The following is an 18,548-nucleotide window of genomic DNA, read 5'->3' on the forward strand; positions in this document are numbered from 1 at the left end:
CAATGTATTTACTTTTCCGAGATTAGTTTTGAATAAGACCCATTGCCTTCTCACTCACCCCTCCACTTGATATCTTTGGTTGTTTGTTTGCTTTGCTTGTTTGTTTGTCACATTGTCATTTTATACTTGTCATACCATTGTCACATTTTATGTATGCATATTTTATTAAGTGGAAGTAAATGAAATGATAAAATAAAATCATTTAGAGAGCAAAATACACATGGGTGTAAACTACACGATTTATTTTTAAGGGTTGATTTTTTTCCCTTTTTTTTTCATGGATTCATGCACAGTAAAGCCTTAGGGTAAAATGCATGCACATGAAAAATGTAAGCACATGTTTCCATGTGCTTGCAAACACTATATTTCAGAATGAATAAAGACTAGCTGTGATAGTGGAATTTCTCATTAATAAATAATAAAGCATTCAAACCCTGGCCATTGTTCAGCGCCATTGTCAGGGTGTTAACCACATACTCCCATACACACCAATTGACCCCTGTGCAAAGTGAAAGTTTTGTACAGAGGTTTGGAAATAGAGCAAAATCTGTAACCTAGCTGTGAAATTGATCATGGATTTCATGAAACTGATATATGATTTCATATTCAAACCACCTCCAACAAAATTGTACACTATACAGCTATCACTCATATCAATGACAGTGTTATCTGGTATATAGTTACTGAATTATTAAGAATCAAATGTGGAAAATGTTTTTTAAAACGCCTAATCCATAGAATACATTCGGTGCAAAATAATGACATGGATGTTTCCTCAAGTGTCAATTCACGGACCCAGTCTTTTGGTCACCTGGTGTGGGCATGTTCATTCTTTTCTTGAACATGATTTATGAATTCAATGAATTGTTGAGTCGTGCGAACTTATGTGCACATAAGTTGACTCCCAACTGGCTCATTGTACAGCTCGTGCATGCGTGTATGAGCTGAACATGTAGCGCAAATTCCATTTCCACAGCAGATCAGCTCTTCTGAGGCTTTTCGTAGCGGCTCACTGCAACTCTGACTTCAACATTATTTTGTCCACTTCATAATATTAAGACTCCGCAGATTCCTACTTCGTGGGAAATGGTGAGTTAAAATATCATCGTAAAGCATGATTTGAAATATCCAAAATGTTCTCGAACGAGGCCTTACTCTCGATATTACCCTTCATCAAATTTCTTGTATCTGTTATGTTTTTGGTTGTATAGCCATGTCTTATAATGTAGGCCTGTAGGCAGTAATATTAAGATGTTAATTTTAGAGTTCTGTTAAAATTGGCTAGTTTTGTGCGTGCTGTTTTCTGTTTTATTTTGTTTTGTTTCGTAACCATTCTGTGGAATTAGATCAGCTATAACGATAAAATTTCTTGCTAAATAGGTCATGGCATTCCGATTTCAGATTTCCGATTTCAGATTCATTTATTATTCATTTAGGAAATTTTGTTGGCATATGGGCGTGCACACAGGAATATCTACATAAATGCATACATATATTCATGTACATGTACACATTATAAATGATACAATTTTCACTACATACACAATTATACAAGCATAATTTATACTCACAATACAGTGAACACATACATCATCACAAATTTCAAATAATTCTTTTTATATACCTCATAAGTGAGATTCGTATCACTGATTGGTCAAAAGTATATCACGTGACAAGGTGTAGTCCCGTCTATCTTGCCTTAGGGTTTTCATGTAAGTGATAGAAAGGCAAAACCCTCGTGATAGAATTCGTAAACCCTCCGCGACTTTTGTACACATTACAAGTACACTAGACTTCGCTCGCGGTGTCCGCAACCCAAGGACGTTCACTACGCGCATCGTATAAACACATGCAAAATCATTGCACTAGCGCACAGCAGGCATATTTCAACGTGGCATGGTGATCGAGCGCTCCTCCGTGATTTGAAGTGAGCGGGATCAAAGATCGTACACATTGTCTTTAGGATTTCTTAGGATCCCGAAGCAGAGACAAATCTCAGCATGTTGGAAATATTGAATTTAAACACGAGCGACGGGAAACTGGATGTATACTGTAATCTTCTGCCAAAATTTTATGCAGGAGCTCGCCGAAGGCCGTGTGACTTAAACTGTGAGTGAGTAGGCCTACCGTGCGTGCTGGGTAGTCTACGAAGTGCACGAAAACCATGCAAGCAAGCGCAGGCTGTGGCCTGATTTTAGGGCTAACGTAATAGGCCTAACAGTCAGAATTTACTTCGTATTTGCCTAGCCCTAGATCTTGGTTAAGTCTTAAACGATGAGGTATATAAAACAAATATTAACTGCGCTGTATTCGGATTGTGGTGGAAATTATCATTCCCAAGGTGCTTTTCATACCGACCCTTCTGTCACCCCGAGGCGTTCACATCCTCATGAGCAGTCAATATTTGTATAATATTTACCGACCAACAACAAAACAAAATAGCTAAGAAAACGTGGAGTCGGATATTCCTAGGAAGTGTATTTATCCTTTACATAACCTTTACTCCCCCCACACACACACACGTACTCCCAAGGATAGTACATCGGCAGTACAAGGCAGTGCATAAGAATTGAACTATACATTGAGCTGCCATGAAGAGAGTTATGTAGTCACATTTACATAAGTCAGCTCTTCTGCAAAAGTATTACACACGCCTGAGCAGTGGCCTTGAACTCATGACACTTGATTTTCCTTTTCAGGTATTCAAGCAAGATACAATATGATGAAGTTGCGCGCATTCTTCTGATCACGTAAACTTATGCAATTCTGAAGAGTGATTCCTCAACAGAATATGTAAGTTTCATCAATGGATTAATCCGTAATATATGTATTTTCAGGTTATTGATTCATCTAGATTTTCAGCATGTGATATCCATGAAGTATACTATATTAAAGCTTATTATTACACATGAACGCAGTTTTATCACTTACTATAACGTAGCCATCGTTTAGTGGGTTGCGGAAAATTTGATAAGACTATAGTGCAATTTTTGATACCATCAATAATCGAGAGATATGTTACTCAAGTGGACCATTGCGATCATTCATCCTTGCCTTTTCCGTTCTACGTCTTCTCAGTTTGTTTTGTTTTTTTGGTTTTTTCCTGAAACTCCATGATGGATTGTCAGTCATCTACAGGCAGCATCTCTACCCCGCAGAATCTTCAAATGCCCTGAATAGCCTTTTTTTTTGGGGGGGGGGGGGGAAGGGGTTAATCTTCTTTTCTGTAACCAGTATCATTTAAGTAAATCAAATCAATGTTATGAATAAGAAGTGGGGCTATATTTTCACCTTTTTAAGGTTTTTTTTTTTTTTTTGGTGGTGACAGGATTAGAGGTGTCAACCATAATGGGCATTATTACACCCATTGCCATGGCCAGCACCCGGCTCATCATATCGTAGTGACCGATATATCATTTAAAAGGTATTATTTGGTACTTTATGACAGTGACCGTACTTCAAAATCTTCAAAAATGGACTTATCGGTTTCTCCGAACAAACTTTTCAAATGCACAAAATTGTGGCTTCAAGACTTCGGCACTCTGCATCATAATGCACGTTTCTGTGACACATTCAGGATGGCTGACATTTGGAATGCAGTCAATAAATTCACATCATCGTAATTATAATAGAGAGGACATTTTGGCTAAAAAAGAAATGTGAAAATTTATGCGGGTCTGTATACGTCATAATGAATCTACATAAATACTGTTTCGGAAATGACATGATTCCGGATATTGAGTGTACAACAGAACAGGGGACCTGACATCCCTATTATATTGCTATTGAGTAGGGGTGAGTGAATTAAATTAGTAAAGCCTAGGTCACATATCCACCGGGCCCCGTACAAATTTGTGGGTCGCCTGGGTGTCACTGTTGAAACGTTCTCTGTACGGGGGCCGAACCGGCCCCGTAAATGATTTGTGAAGGCCCCTTTACCTGGACAAGGTATGCGATATAAACACGTGCTTGGTTTTAAAGGGGGAGTTCAGTTTTTTGGTTAAAAGGTGTTCTGGCAGGAAGAAATATCAAAATTGACACCCGGCCGAATTACATTCCCAAACACATGACATTCATTTTCCTAGATTTCGATGTATAACACACCAGGATTTGTTTCTTTTACATAAGTTAGTGAGATTTTGTCTCCTTTTCTCTAATGATTTCGTAATGTTCAAAATGAAGTTGATATATTTCATTCAAACAATTTTCGTAATCCAGGCGATTTCGTATACAACCATTAAGAGGTTATTTCAAACTCTATCTCAGCTAACTGAACTCTCCCTTTGGTACTCATTCAGGCTTATTTCGTCACTCCAACAGAATTGAACCTATAATATAATTCATTATGCCAAGCTACTTCGCCATCCTCATCCTCACAGAAGTCTACCAGTGTACCTTGTGAAAAGCGTATACCACAAACTTTTGGTGATTGTTGCTATTGTGCAGTGGCATTAATTTGCAGTTGCTTTGCTATTACAAAAATTGCACATAATAATTATATGGAGCGAAAACGTGTTTTGATCGAGAACGTACATGAACGATATCTGATGTTAAGGCGTAGGTAGGATGGATGTAAAAAGGCGACAAAGGGTTACAACAGTCAAAGAAAACTAAGGTAATCCGTATGAAATGATACACCAATCGGAATCTCTTAGAATTTAAATGGTTGTGGTCCCGTAATAATTTTTGTCGTGGACTAAGCATATATGCAGGACCATCATAAATGTACAAAGTCAGAGTGTATAAGGTGTTTTATATACAGTCGCGAATGTAGTATATGACTTGAAAATACACAGAAAATGCGACTGCTTCTGTATCTTCTGTAGTTAGTTTTCTGTACAAAAATCATGCGTGCAGAAATAGATATTGTGCACGTAGTGGATACTTTAGGGTATAAATCATAAGGAATAAAAACACTTGCCAATGTCTTACTGAAGGTTACGAGATCACATCCGAATCAAATTACATAATTGAATAATAAAGGGCATAATAAAAACCGAGGTACTTTCAAGGTGGCAACACATGTGCATGTCGCATAGATTTTCGAATTGGTTGCATACTTAAATGCTAATTACGAAATATCAACAGAGTGGCAATTACAAAATTGAAGGTGTATATCATGCAAGTGAGAATGTAGAACGGAATGCCCACCGTTACGTAAGGATATAAATAATGAATATAATGACCTTACACTATCAATAGTCGTTTATGCCATAAAACCTAATTGAAATACTGAGGACTATTTCTTCATTTTTTTATGAGCTACATATAACTTGCCACAAGTGCTGTAGGCCTATGTTATACCGATTTGATAAGAACGGATGGAATTAACAGGATTCAAGATGCCTTGAGTAAAAAAAAAAAATTGTCTTCCATTATAACATCGATATAAAGACAAAAATCAAGATCATTTGAGTACAAGTGGGAGCGACAAGGGAAATGTATGTATGTTATCAATGACTTGAAACAGATTATAAGGCCTCAAACAACCGTTTTAATAATATTTTTTTGAATGAGAATTGAGTCCTGAGCACTACAGCTCATTTGAAATTGGTGACGTCGTGTTATGATAATAAGTATAAGTAATACTCGCATTGATTAAAGCGTTGCATTTCAGGTACTGCGAAACTGAGATAATCTTGTTGATTGATATAAAGAATAGTACTGTACAATCATATTTCTTTTGGCGTTAGTGTTGATCAGAACTTGACTAAAATAGAAGTGTTTCAAAAGTAAGCAAGCAAGGGGGACTCTGACGTTAATAGATTACAAAATGAAGTGTGGGAAATTGGATACATTACGTGGTTGTTATTCCGAGTAATTTGACCACCGCTCGGGTGTTCCTCCGTTTATTGCATTTTTTCGGGTTTGAAGCAAAATTTGAGTGCCAGACACCTTGATCAACAGGACTTTACTCAGGCTATTCCACATCTATTCTTTTTTTCAGCTCTAACTTAGTGATGTCTGTATGCTGTCTCCTAATTCCCCGTCTGCTTGGAGAGGACATACTGTATGTCTGTGACAAAGTAAGTGCTGCATTTTTTTTTAATGGGAGACGGGAATCCCATCTGCTTTGTGACTCGGACTACAAATATAAGAGGAGTATTTCTTTGCAACATTTTTATGTTTTACTTATACTTGTATGACAAATAGCCTAAATAAATCTATCCGACCAGATCTGTTTAGAAACCAATATCAAAACTTAAAGGGATGGTATAGTATTGGTGGAAGTGAAGATTGGGCTTTTAACTTTTTGTGATATACCAAGAACCTACTTATGAAATAATAGAGAGTATGCCATTCTAAGAGGAATTCTAAAGATTATTTGATGAAAAATTGGTTTTGAAATGGCTGAGGCATCCAAAAACAAAGTAAAACGCAGCGATCGTAATAAAAAGTGGGTCCCGCATTTTATTATTATTGCCCTGTTTTGGATATCGCAGCTATTTCAAAACCATTTCTCATTATCTCAGCAAAAGATGTTAGAAACTTGAAGTAGATCTCAACAAAAACTATACAATCAATTTAACTTTCCATTTTCTGCTCAATGGTCATAGTTGCAACCTGTTAGTTATGACAGCAACAAAACTGCGTAGTGTAAACGAGCTATTACCTTCGACATTTTATTCAGTTATCATTTATTCATGCCAAAATCTCTTCCAGAACCTGGCAGGACTAAATCCCATAATCTTCACTATGTGAGAAATGCTGCGCACTAGTGACATCACTATTCGGCTGGATGGTTGTAAAATCTGCCCGAATACCTGTATACAATCGTGTCTTCCTTCGCTACAATGTTTGCGGCCATCTATGCTCTGTGGCTTTGAGTATCCCAGGCAAGGCAGAAACACTCGATCCGACGATGCATTCTTCAGCAGTACATAGCAAGCCTTGATCTGAAAACCTCCCTGATCTGAACAGGCAATATCACAAAAAAAAAACCTACGGCATTTCATTAACAATATTGTTCAATAATCGTCTTGATATAGTTTACCAGCCTAAAGTTTTCATGGTGTATAGTTTTTTCATGACTTCGCAAGGAATTGTCGCCAGAGAAATGATGTTGTTCAGGTTGTCCATCCGTCCGTACATCAGTCTGTAATCGTTTATGGCAACATTGTATCATGAAGGGAAATGAAATGAAAATATACAAGTGGACAAGTCAATGCAGGGGGATTACTTTAGCAGTTGAACACATCATGACAAATTGAGGAATATCGGAAAATCCGTTGAAGAGCTATATATACATATATTTAGAGTTTCAGTGCCGCCATCACTAGATGAGAAAGCTACATCTTTGACGGCAAACATGGAAAATGATATAAAGAAATGTAAAGAAAATAGGCATAGTTTCACTTTTCTAGGATTACAAAAGGAGCACTTTTTTTTCTTTTTCCGTCTTTATTTTGCTTCTTCACAGATTAACAGATACAGAATTTTGACATTGCTGCATATATAAGTACCGTATAATGTTTTCTTTTTTGCAATGGTAAAAAACAAATTGTAATACAATGCAAGGGGGAGGCTAAAAACTCCCTCATTTATACCAAAAACAAAGAACCGAGTCCACTCAGCTTGTTGGGCTCAGCCACAACCCCAACATATTCTCAGTCATGTTTCAGGGATGATTTAATCATCCCTGCAAAACTTTCCATCCCCACTTGTCTACAGGCCGAACAAGCCAGTCCAAACAGAGTCTATAATCATATTGATCATGACAAGTGCAGAGGTTTGAAAATCTGAGTTAAAAGTGTAATTGACTGTAATTAGAATTTAGGAATGTAACTGAGCCCAATTGCTTAGACTGCAAGTAACAAACACCATTTGGTTCTATGAAATGTTAATTTTCCTTTTCTATAAGCTATAGCTCTTTCAACCTTTTCTAGATAAATTATCTCATTCTTAAACTGATCAAAACTTAAGGTCTTGTCTTGACATTTGTTACGGAAAATAAAATGTTTTGCATATAAAATAATGGTGTTTACCAGAGTCTTCTGGGTGTCAATACCAAAACAGATATCAATACAGGTTAGAGGTGAAGAAAGTATTGCAGTTCTTTCTAGCCACTTCGTAACGTTTTGCCAAAAGGTTCGTACATAGTCACAGTAAAAAAACAGATGGAGCAATGTTTGCTCTTCAGTGTTGCATAAATTACAATTTGGGGATGATTTTATACCAATTTTAAATAAAAATTTGTTTGTTGCAATTATACGGTGCAAAAACTTAAATTGAAAGGTTCTAATTTTTGTATCTAATGTGGCAAAGAATGAAATATTGAAACGCTTTCTCCATATAATCAAACTCTCAAGAGGTTGTTGCAAATCTGTTTCCCATTTTAACAAAACACGGGAATACTCGGTTGGACAGATCTTTTTTAACAACTGTGAGTAACAAAATTTAACAGGTGATTTATGGCATACAAATGCTTCCAACCTGTCATCAAAAACTTCAGGCTGCTCATCAACATTTACATGTTCTTGTTTCAAAACTCTTTTCCACTCAGCAGGTATAGCTGATAAAATTGCAAAATAATCTAAATAGTTTGAAATAGGAAGATTAAATTCAGCCTGCAATTCTTCAAAAGACTTAAAAAAACCATTTTCTCGTATCAAATCTCTAACGTAAAATATACTTGCATTGGACCACCTTTTGTAAAATACAGTTTTGCCTGCTACCTTAATAAATGAGTTATTCCAAATCGATTGCCAAAGTATATCTTTATATCTAGCAGGGTTGTAGTATCTGTAATGGGCCCAAGCCTTTAATACATCAATCCAAAAGAGATTTACAGATAAGTGGTTACAATCGTGTGCACTAAAGTTTCCTCTGAAAACACTCTTTCCTCCACATTTCTCCAGAAAGAATTTAGAGAACAATTTCCATTTTTTGGTTCCTGTTTGAGTTTCTTCCTCGAGAAATCTCTTTACCCAAGATACTTTTAATGCCTGACAAAAACTTTCTGCATGTGGCATTTTCAAGCCTCCATTTTTGTAATCATCATACATAATAATACGTTTAATACGGTCAGTTTTTTGGTTCCAAACAAAGTTGAACAGGAGTCTCTGTAACTCATCAAAAAAACGTTTTGGAGGATCTTGTATGTTACTGAATAAATACACAAACTTAGGCATCACCAGTGACTTAATTATAGTAATTTTTCCTAACAGTGTCAAGTTACGGTGTCTCCAAATGTTCAGTGTGCTTTCCGTTTCTTTCAACTTTATTTGGAAATTCTGGTTAAAACAGTCTACACTTCCTCTTAAAGGTATATATATTCCCAAGTAAAATAAATACTCTGTTACCCAGTTCATCTGGATAACTGAACACAAAGTGCCACTCCACGGACCAAGACAAGCGATGTTGCTTTTTTCAATATTAACTTTCATCCCAGATATTTTTTGAAAAGCAGACAGTAATTGAAGTGTGTTTCTTAAGTTCACTTCATTAGCAGATAAATATACAATCGTATCATCAGCGTATTGACTAACTCTGAGTTCGACTCCATCAATTTTAATGCCAGTAATGTTCTTACTTTGCCTTAACATGATACCTAGGATTTCAACTCCAACTAAAAACAAATAGGGTGATAAAGGGCAACCTTGTCTGACACCTTTTTGCAAATTAAAATTGCTTGAAGAATATCCATTGTTAATTACACAACTGGATATGTCCGAGTACATCACTCTAATCCATGTAATGAAGTCGTCTTTAAAACCAAAGGTTTTTAAGCAAGCTATTAAAAAATTCCACTCAATATTGTCAAATGCTTTTTCAAAGTCTATTGACACAGCTAAACCTTTGAATGGTTTCATTTGACAATACTGAATCACATCTTTCAATAGTCGAATATTTTCTCCAATATAACGATTTTTTAAAAAGCCTGTCTGATCAAAATCTATTAAAAAAGGCAGGACTTTCTTAAGTCTATTTGCAAGAACTTTTGCTAAAATTTTATAGTCATTGTTCAGAAGTGTGATAGGTCTCCAGTTTTTCAAATGGAGCTTATCTTTACCCTTTTTTTGGCAGTAAAGTGATGACACCCCGCTTCATCAGTGTAGACAGCTCTCCATCTATAAAACAAGTGTTAAAAACTTGACATAGTATATCTTTTATGTCTTGCCAAAATACCTTGTAGAAATCTATAGGAAGGCCATCACAACCCGGAGTTTTTTCACTTGGAATTGATTTAACAGCCTCGAAACACTCTTTTTCAAATACCATGCCTTCACAGAGGTTTGCCTGTTCTTCTTTTAACATAGGCATTGAAATATTATCAAAAACTTCTTTAATGTCCCTTTCTTCAACTTTACATGATGTATATAAATTTTCATAAAAATCCTTTTCCATAGTCAAAATTTCAGATGGGTCACAAACGATCTCGTCATTCTTTTGAAGTTTTTGAATATGTTTTTTGTTGTAATTTCTCTTCTCCAAATTAAAAAAATATTTTGTATTTTTTTCACCATCACTGACCCAAGAAGCCCGGGTTCTAATCATTGATCCCCTAACAAATTCTTCTTGAATTTTAGTTAATTCTGCTTTCTTGTTCAATAACAACTTTTCTAGATCATGATCATCAGGATTTTGATCAAAATCGTTTTGAAGTTTTTCTATTGATTTTGCTAATAGTTGGAAGTTATGTTTTAAATCTCGTCTAATCTTTGAAGATAATTCAATACACTTTTGTTTTACTTTAAATTTAACAAACTCCCATAAGTTACAAACACTCATATGAGAGTGCAACTTAATTGTAGATATTATAACTTTTCTTATTTGTTCCCGATTGTATTCTTGTGACAAAAGAGATGTATTCATCTTCCAGAACCCTGGTCCTCTTTTAGGGACCTTCTTAATAACTATTAAGGAAATAGCTGAATGGTCACTCCTGTGCCCATAATGTATATTACAATCCTCAACATAGTTACAGATATTTTTAGAAACCAAGAAATAGTCTAACCTGCTACGTGAGAGTTTGGAGCGCCAAGTAAATTGTAGCTTACTGGGGTTTCTTTCTCGCCAAACATCCACAAGATCAAAATCATCTTTTAAGGTTTCTAATGCATCATAACAACGAGGGTGATATCGAACATGAACTGGATACCGATCTAAAACAGGGTTTTGAACAGTGTTCAAATCACCACCTATGAACAAAGGTTCTTCACAATACTCAGTTAATACATCATGTAAATTTTGAAAAACATCCACCTTATCTTTGTTTGGGCCATATAAATTTACAACTGTAAACTTTGTAGTTTCACCATAAGACAAATTAAGCAAAAGTAACCTTCCTTCTTTGTCTCTGTGTACTTCCAAAACATCTAAACCACAGTTGGCTCTTAATAAAATACAGACACCTGCACTGTCCGACTGACCGTGACAAAAATATATTTTATTACCCCATTCACTTGACCACACTGCTTCACAGTTCTCTGTACTGTGTGTCTCTTGTAGTAAGAATAAATCATATTTTTGCCTTCTAAGCCAACTAAATAAACATCTTCGTTTCACATCATTAGCTAAACCTCTGACATTGAGAGAGTATAACCTAACCTCTATATTTTCACTCATTGTTCAAATTTGTCATCAATTTAGTTTTCATAGACCTGTACATGCAATCAATTTGCCATTTTATCTGAAGAAGCAAAACTACATACATACAAACTACAAAACTCTGTAGTAAATCCAATAGAGGGTGCTTATAATTAAAACAAAGCAAAGTCTTACTTTGAAACCTTTCATCTAGGCACTTATGACAATCCATTGTTTCTTCTCAAAATTCTCAAAAAAAATTCTGAAACTCAGGAAGACAAAAAAATGCTCGCAAAATTAACTTTCCTCTGCCATTCAAAAAGGCCCTAATCAATGTCCAGTGTTGAAACACGTTCATTTGTACGAATATCATGCTTTTCCCGCATCAACTATACTCTGTCTATAGATCGCGAATAGTCTTGAGTGGTCCTACTGCTCCCTTCCCTCCTTCCTTATACTTGATGACACGGGGGACAGACCAAGGAATAAATGCAAAATGGCCATCATCGCGCAATTGCTTCACTTTTTTCATCAGCTGTTGGTGTTTCTCGCGCGTCGATTTGTGTACGTCGTCCGATACGAAAATACGGTTCCCACCGAATTCTGCACCACGTTTGATAATAGCAGTCTGAAATGTAAAATTGAATCTAAAGCAGACAAGTCCACCATTGTCAAGCTTGAGACACAGATCGTAGATTTAGTCAATAGAAACAAAAGGAACAATGTAGTCCTACACAATGTGCCTGAAGGTGCGGAGGAGGATGCCTCAGATTGTAAGGCAGTGGTACATGCCTTTGTGCGCGACGCTCTTGGTATCCCGCACTCTATGGAGATGGATCGTGCCCATCGCACTCCGATGAGGATGACGGTACGACCAGATGAACCCAGGGGAAACAAAAGACCGCGCCCCATCCACGTTCGCTTTTTGCGTTATGGAGACCGTGAATTGGTGCTGAAGACAAAAGGAGCACTTGACTTACTTCTTCCAGAAGGGGGGGGGGGGGGGTGGGGTAATATTACCCTTAACATTACGGCAACGACAAATAAGTCGAGTCAATTTGTACTTTTCATCAAGAATCCGGTTTTATGGAATTCCCTTGATATTTTCTTCATATAATGCGTTTCCATACGTGAAAGTGACACTGAAACTTTAAAAATGCATAACTTGCACTGGATCATACGATTTTCCATGTGCACTTATGTGTTCTTATGATATTGCTCCAATCCACGTGTACATTTGGGTTTCATTCCCATTTAAGGACTGTTTGAGGTATCCAAATGAAACTTTGCATATGTATGTACGATTGGACGAAGTTACTTCTACCACCTTGTGGGTGCCAGCGTTCAAGGTCAAATATTGAAGGTCATTGTCAAATTCTACAATGTCATTTCGTGCTCTATCTTTGTATCTCACCTGGTAAGCACTGTCGACATAGTATTGTGGTGTTCTTTCAATAACTTTCCGCACTTTTGAGCTATATGACCACCAAATTCACTCCTCAGATCATCTAAAGTTCGCTGTCAGGTGTTAATATTGGTGAAGTCCGACTACGTCAACAGTCAAAAAGTCAATGAGCTTACATTTGAAAATCAGTGTAATCACACATTCGATATGTGGGCAAGACATCACTTCGCTTTTACCTTATAGATGGTGAATATTTGTGAAGCTTCCGTTTCTAATTCCAACAGCATCAGCATACATGTCTGAGAATAGTGGTAAAAAAGATTAGAGACTTTGGCAACAGCGTGCAAAATTCGCAAAATTTATTTTGTGCCTTATTTGCTGAACAAACGTCGTAGGAGGACTACAACCTGTTAGGCAATATGGCTGAACAATAACTCTATTATTAGCGTTATAGAATAAATGACAATGATGTAGTTCTGAAGCATATTTTTTATTAAATACTTTTGCAATGATTCCATGCATACTTTTAATCGAACCAGGTATATAATTAACAATGACTTGTACTTGAATTAAGAGAGAATGATTCGGTGAGGAAAGTTTTCTGTCATGTCATTAAGGAAGAATTGAACATGTCTATATTATGCTATTTGTTCCATAGTTATTTCTGAAGTGGTTAAATGTATTTTCCTAAAACATTTTTCCTTATATATATATATATATATATATATATACCTACGTTGCATCCAGATGCCTATTTGTTGAAAAATGTGTGCAATGTATTCAAAGGTCAAAGATCATAGGTTAATGGGCCTAGGGTATACAACATTTCACTAGTTGTTGTTGTTGTTTTTGTGGGGGGGGGGGACACGGTTCAAAGTGTCTTGAAACCTTGTATAATACATGTATTTAGTTTTGTAGTCACGACACTTGCTATGTATGATGCCAAACTGTTCCCGCTCATACAAATGGAGCCGTTTCAAGGAAATATGATATTCTTATACTCCATGATTTGGTAATGCTTAAGTGGTTCATAAGATTCCATTGATACTGTGTACAGAACAGAAAGTGGATTTGACAATGGTATATGATAACCGCAATTTACTCTTTGACGGGGTCTATCATCCGATTAATATGTATAAGCACGGTAGTCCCCTATTCGGAAACTACAAGTTAGATAAGCTGCATTCATTTTGCACGCGACCATGGCGTTATAGCCAAAGGTGATCTGCAAATCCCTGTGTGCCTACACAGGATTGGAAATCGTAACAACTTTCTGTGTATAGAACGACGAAACAGAAACTGGTGCATGCATTATTCTCAGTCACTTTGTTAGTCATAATGATGGTTTGCTCATTGCAGTTCCGGAATCTCAGCTCGAGGGACTCGAATTGATCCCAAATCAGTCGGAATGCGTGTATCACCCATAACAAAATCTGAACACATAACTGCGATCCTGCATAGTCTCCATTGGTAGCCCATAAGGGCTGGTATGAAGTTCGATTTTCATATTATATACCTTGTATTTAAATGTTTTCATCGAAATGCCCGTATACGCTATGCGTATGTCAGTTAAGTATCTAAACCATAATAAATTGTAGTCGTAATGTACGTGCCAAGAATCTCATGTTTTAAATAAGTGTTAATCAGAAGAAGAAGTCAGAAGAAGAAGAAGAACCCCAAGACATATCGTGATAAAGACTTTAAGGGTGTGTTTATCAACTCCTTTTCTCGGCAGATGCAGGTTTTCCAAACAGCTTTCAAGGAATTTTTACGAGTTGATAAACGCAAAGCTGTTATGAAAGCCCTTTCGGAAAGCCTTTTCGAAAGGTTGCGTTTATCAACTCTCCTTTTCTCGGCAGAAACAGGTTTTCCAAACAGCTTTCAAGGAATTTTTACGAGTTGATAAACGAAAAGCTGTTTTGAAACGGCTTTGTAGTATTGTACTGCAGTTACGAACAATGCACGCCTTATATGACCTCTTCTCCTCGGGTCGAATTGCGCAATGCAGCTGTGCAGTGACAGGCCAGTTATCTTGTTCGCGAAGAGAGTTGATAAACGAAACTATTTTGGAAGCCGTTTCTAAAAGGCTTTGGAAAGGGCTTTGGAAAGGCCTATCGAAAGGGCTTTTGAAAGTCGTTTAAACAGGGGAAAGTTGATAAACGCAGCCAAAGTGTCATGCCGCCACTCAGAAATATTTGAAGTATGTGCTAAACTGGAGCTGCCTCACAGATAGGAAGACAATTCATTCATGTGGCATTGCATCATGACTCGTCACTCTCAAAGGAAGATATGTCTTTATGATGGTAATTGCTTTTCGCTGTCCCTTCTTAGAAAGCAAGCGGCACATTAATAGTACAGGGCTTTGTAAAGGGCTTTCGAAAGGGCTATGGAAAGGGCTTTCGAAAGGGCTATCGAAAGGGCTTTCGAAAGCCGTTTAAACAGGGGAGAGTTGATAAACGCAGCCAAAGACAATTGGCATCGTCATTATAAAACAAACTCCTAATTACAAGACATGTTTTAGATTTTAGATAAATTCATGTCTATGCTGGAAACATATCTTTTTGATGATTCATGATGACGTCACTGTTACATGAATATTGTACGCATGGAAATATGTAGGCCTATTCGTTTAAATGCATACAAACAACTTGTTAAATCCTCTTACATCTTTTTTTTTATAGATATGGTGCATACTTTAGATATGTAAGTAGCATGCTCTTGTTTTTGAGGCTTTGTGTACTGGTAAGAAGCATGTCTTATTCTTATAGATTATGTGAATAAGTACGCATTCAAGAACGTTTTGAATAAAACGTATCCAGACAACTGTATATCATATTTTTACCCCTTCCTTCATGCAGATGTATACTCTTGCCTAGAGGGTTTGTTTGATAGATAGTGATAGTGCTCACCTTATTGGAAAGGTAATTGGGTAAATATTTGGCTTCAGTATAATCATTCAAACACAACTAAGTTAACTTCTACATTAACATTTTCAAAACTCACAAATTCCACACACACACACACACATTTCATGATTCACAGGATCCAAATTACACCAATCCTATTTACTTTGCAGAGTGCAACAACAACATAAGTTTAATATACTGAGCAAATAGGCTTGCATCAGTTCGCACTATTCAAGGTTTAAAGTAGTTAAGTAAGTAAATTGTACCCGGTTATGTGATGCTAAGTATATATACCTTATAGGTATAATGTTGCAAATATCTGGTTGTTATTTGATCCATGACTGCTGCAAAATTGCTTCTTTAAAGGAGCCAATCAGTGTCACTGCCTGTTCCTTTAGAGACGCAATATTGCCCAGTAATCTCCAGGTGCACTTGAGGTTACTGGGCAATATTGCGCCTCTAAAGGAGTAGACACTGACACTGACTGGCTCCTCTAAAGAAGCAAGTACGCAGCAGTCATGGATCAAATAAGCACCACATAGGTTCAACATTATACCTATGTAGAAGGCACAAAAAATGCACCCTCACGAAAGGTGTAAAGTTGCACCAAAAGTAAAGGCAAGAAAGGGTGCAAAGTTGCGCCGAAAAACTAAAGGGTGAAAGATCGCACCCTTAAGAAAGGTGCAACTTACCACCATTTAGTGTGGGTGGAAAAATGCACACTCAAGAAAAGATTCCAACTTAGCACCACTTAGTGTGGGTGGAAAAATGCACCCAAGGAAACAACTTTGCACCCTCTCTGGAGGTGCAAAGGTGCACCCACAGGGTGCAAGGTTGTACCCTTGCGCATCGATGCAACTTTTGCACCCATTTCTTGAGGGTGCAAGGTAACACCCATAGGGACCCACCATGTGTGACATCACTTTGCACCCTTAAAAGGTGTAAGAGAGAACCATTTTTTCTTAGTGTGCACTGCCAATCCTTCCTTCACTCTTCATTCATATCACCCTATAACCAAGTCTCTCTCCCATCAAATTCTACAAACTGTATGTTTAAGGATGGGTTCTCGATTTTTTTTCCAGTTTCATTCGATGTATAATCATAAGACTCAGATTTCCAGCATTTTCACATACTCATGAAAACTATGTTTGCTTTCTTTATTAAATTCATTCTTGTAAATCTATTGTACATTCCGATGTTAACATATAAATGCACTTATTTTCTATGAGTCTTCATATTTGTATATATTTCTGTTAGAAATGGTGGTGTTAAATTTACGGTCCAACAGTGATTCACGAAATTCGGAAGAATAATAGCGTATACAGTATTTCAACGTTTGATGCGTTTATTCTCATCCAAATTCCAATTATCCTGCATTCATTAGCACAAGTCCTCTTCACAAAAAAAAAGGGGAATGTGAAAGTTTGACTTTCAAAAAGTCGCGTCGTCGCACTAGTCCCACATACAGATAATTTGAGAAGATTGGTATCAAGAGGAACCTTGTCACATCTTCAACTCGAGCTCATCAATGGACTTAATCCCTATATTTTGAGTGTTCTGCAAATAAAGACGTAATTGAGATTATTTGTCGACGCATTTCATCAGCTCCATGAAAAAGTACTATATTTGAAGGTTAATCATTATGTCAATTACCTAATGACCAGCACAAATGGCGCCTAGATGACACCTGAGTAATTATGACGTAAAAATGCAATATACATTACCAATCTAGGCTATATAAGGGTGCATTTTGAACCAATGATATCAAATAACTGTGCCTGGAAGATGAGAGAAGTATCTGCAATCATTACCACCTTAACTGTTCATTATAAGATTTTCTTGTTATATTTTGCTGATGCGATGGTGTAGATTATCACGTCATAAGTATCGCATTTTAATTCTGGACTTCATTGGAAATAACAAACAAACAAACAAACAAAACAAAGCAAAACAAAATAAAACAAGCCAACGTTTAGTCGAAAAGCATGAATATACTGGTCAAATCCAATGACCTACCCGCCTGTTTTGGGAAAAATTATGGGGAAATGATCCCCACCTCCCAAAAATGGTAAGATTTTAAGAGGCAATAAAACGAGACACTAGCTTGCCAGTGTGTGATGGTTTGCCGCTGTTTACCCAATGTATCTTCTAATTCAATTCGATAATGCCCCTGGGTTGTGACCATATTTTTTTAAGGCCTATTCATTACAAAACCTATTTACGAATTAGAGCCAGAAAATACTCACATAATTACACAGCAATTTGTATGGTTCCTTACCTCTGGTTTTCGATTGAATATTTCGGACCTTTTAGAAGCAGCTGCCATCATGCCCATTCCATTGTTAATGTATTTTTCATCTCATTTTTTCATTTCATCTCTGTGTCCATTTACTACCTTAAAAGTTGAAATATTGCAACATATTTTGTGTGTGTGTGTGTGTGTGTGTGCTAGTAATGCCTGGGATTATTTTTCTCTTTAATAAATGCTCAAGGTACACCAGAAAACTAATAAGTAAAAAGCGCAAGCATAATACACCACTGGAGAGCACCTTTGGAGCATAAAAGAAAGAATATCTCTGAATCCATGCAAATCCATCAGCTAAATTTGGTGCGTACATGAATGATTATTATATTTGCATTTTAATTTGCGCCCGAACTCTGTATACCTGTACACGACAGTTGGGTTACTACCCTATTCGTTTCGTGCA

Source organism: Diadema antillarum, unplaced genomic scaffold (assembly GCF_040938485.1).
Source record: "Diadema antillarum isolate AM-2024a unplaced genomic scaffold, OU_Dant_1.0 seq00001529_RagTag, whole genome shotgun sequence".
Lineage (NCBI taxonomy): Eukaryota > Metazoa > Echinodermata > Echinoidea > Diadematoida > Diadematidae > Diadema > Diadema antillarum.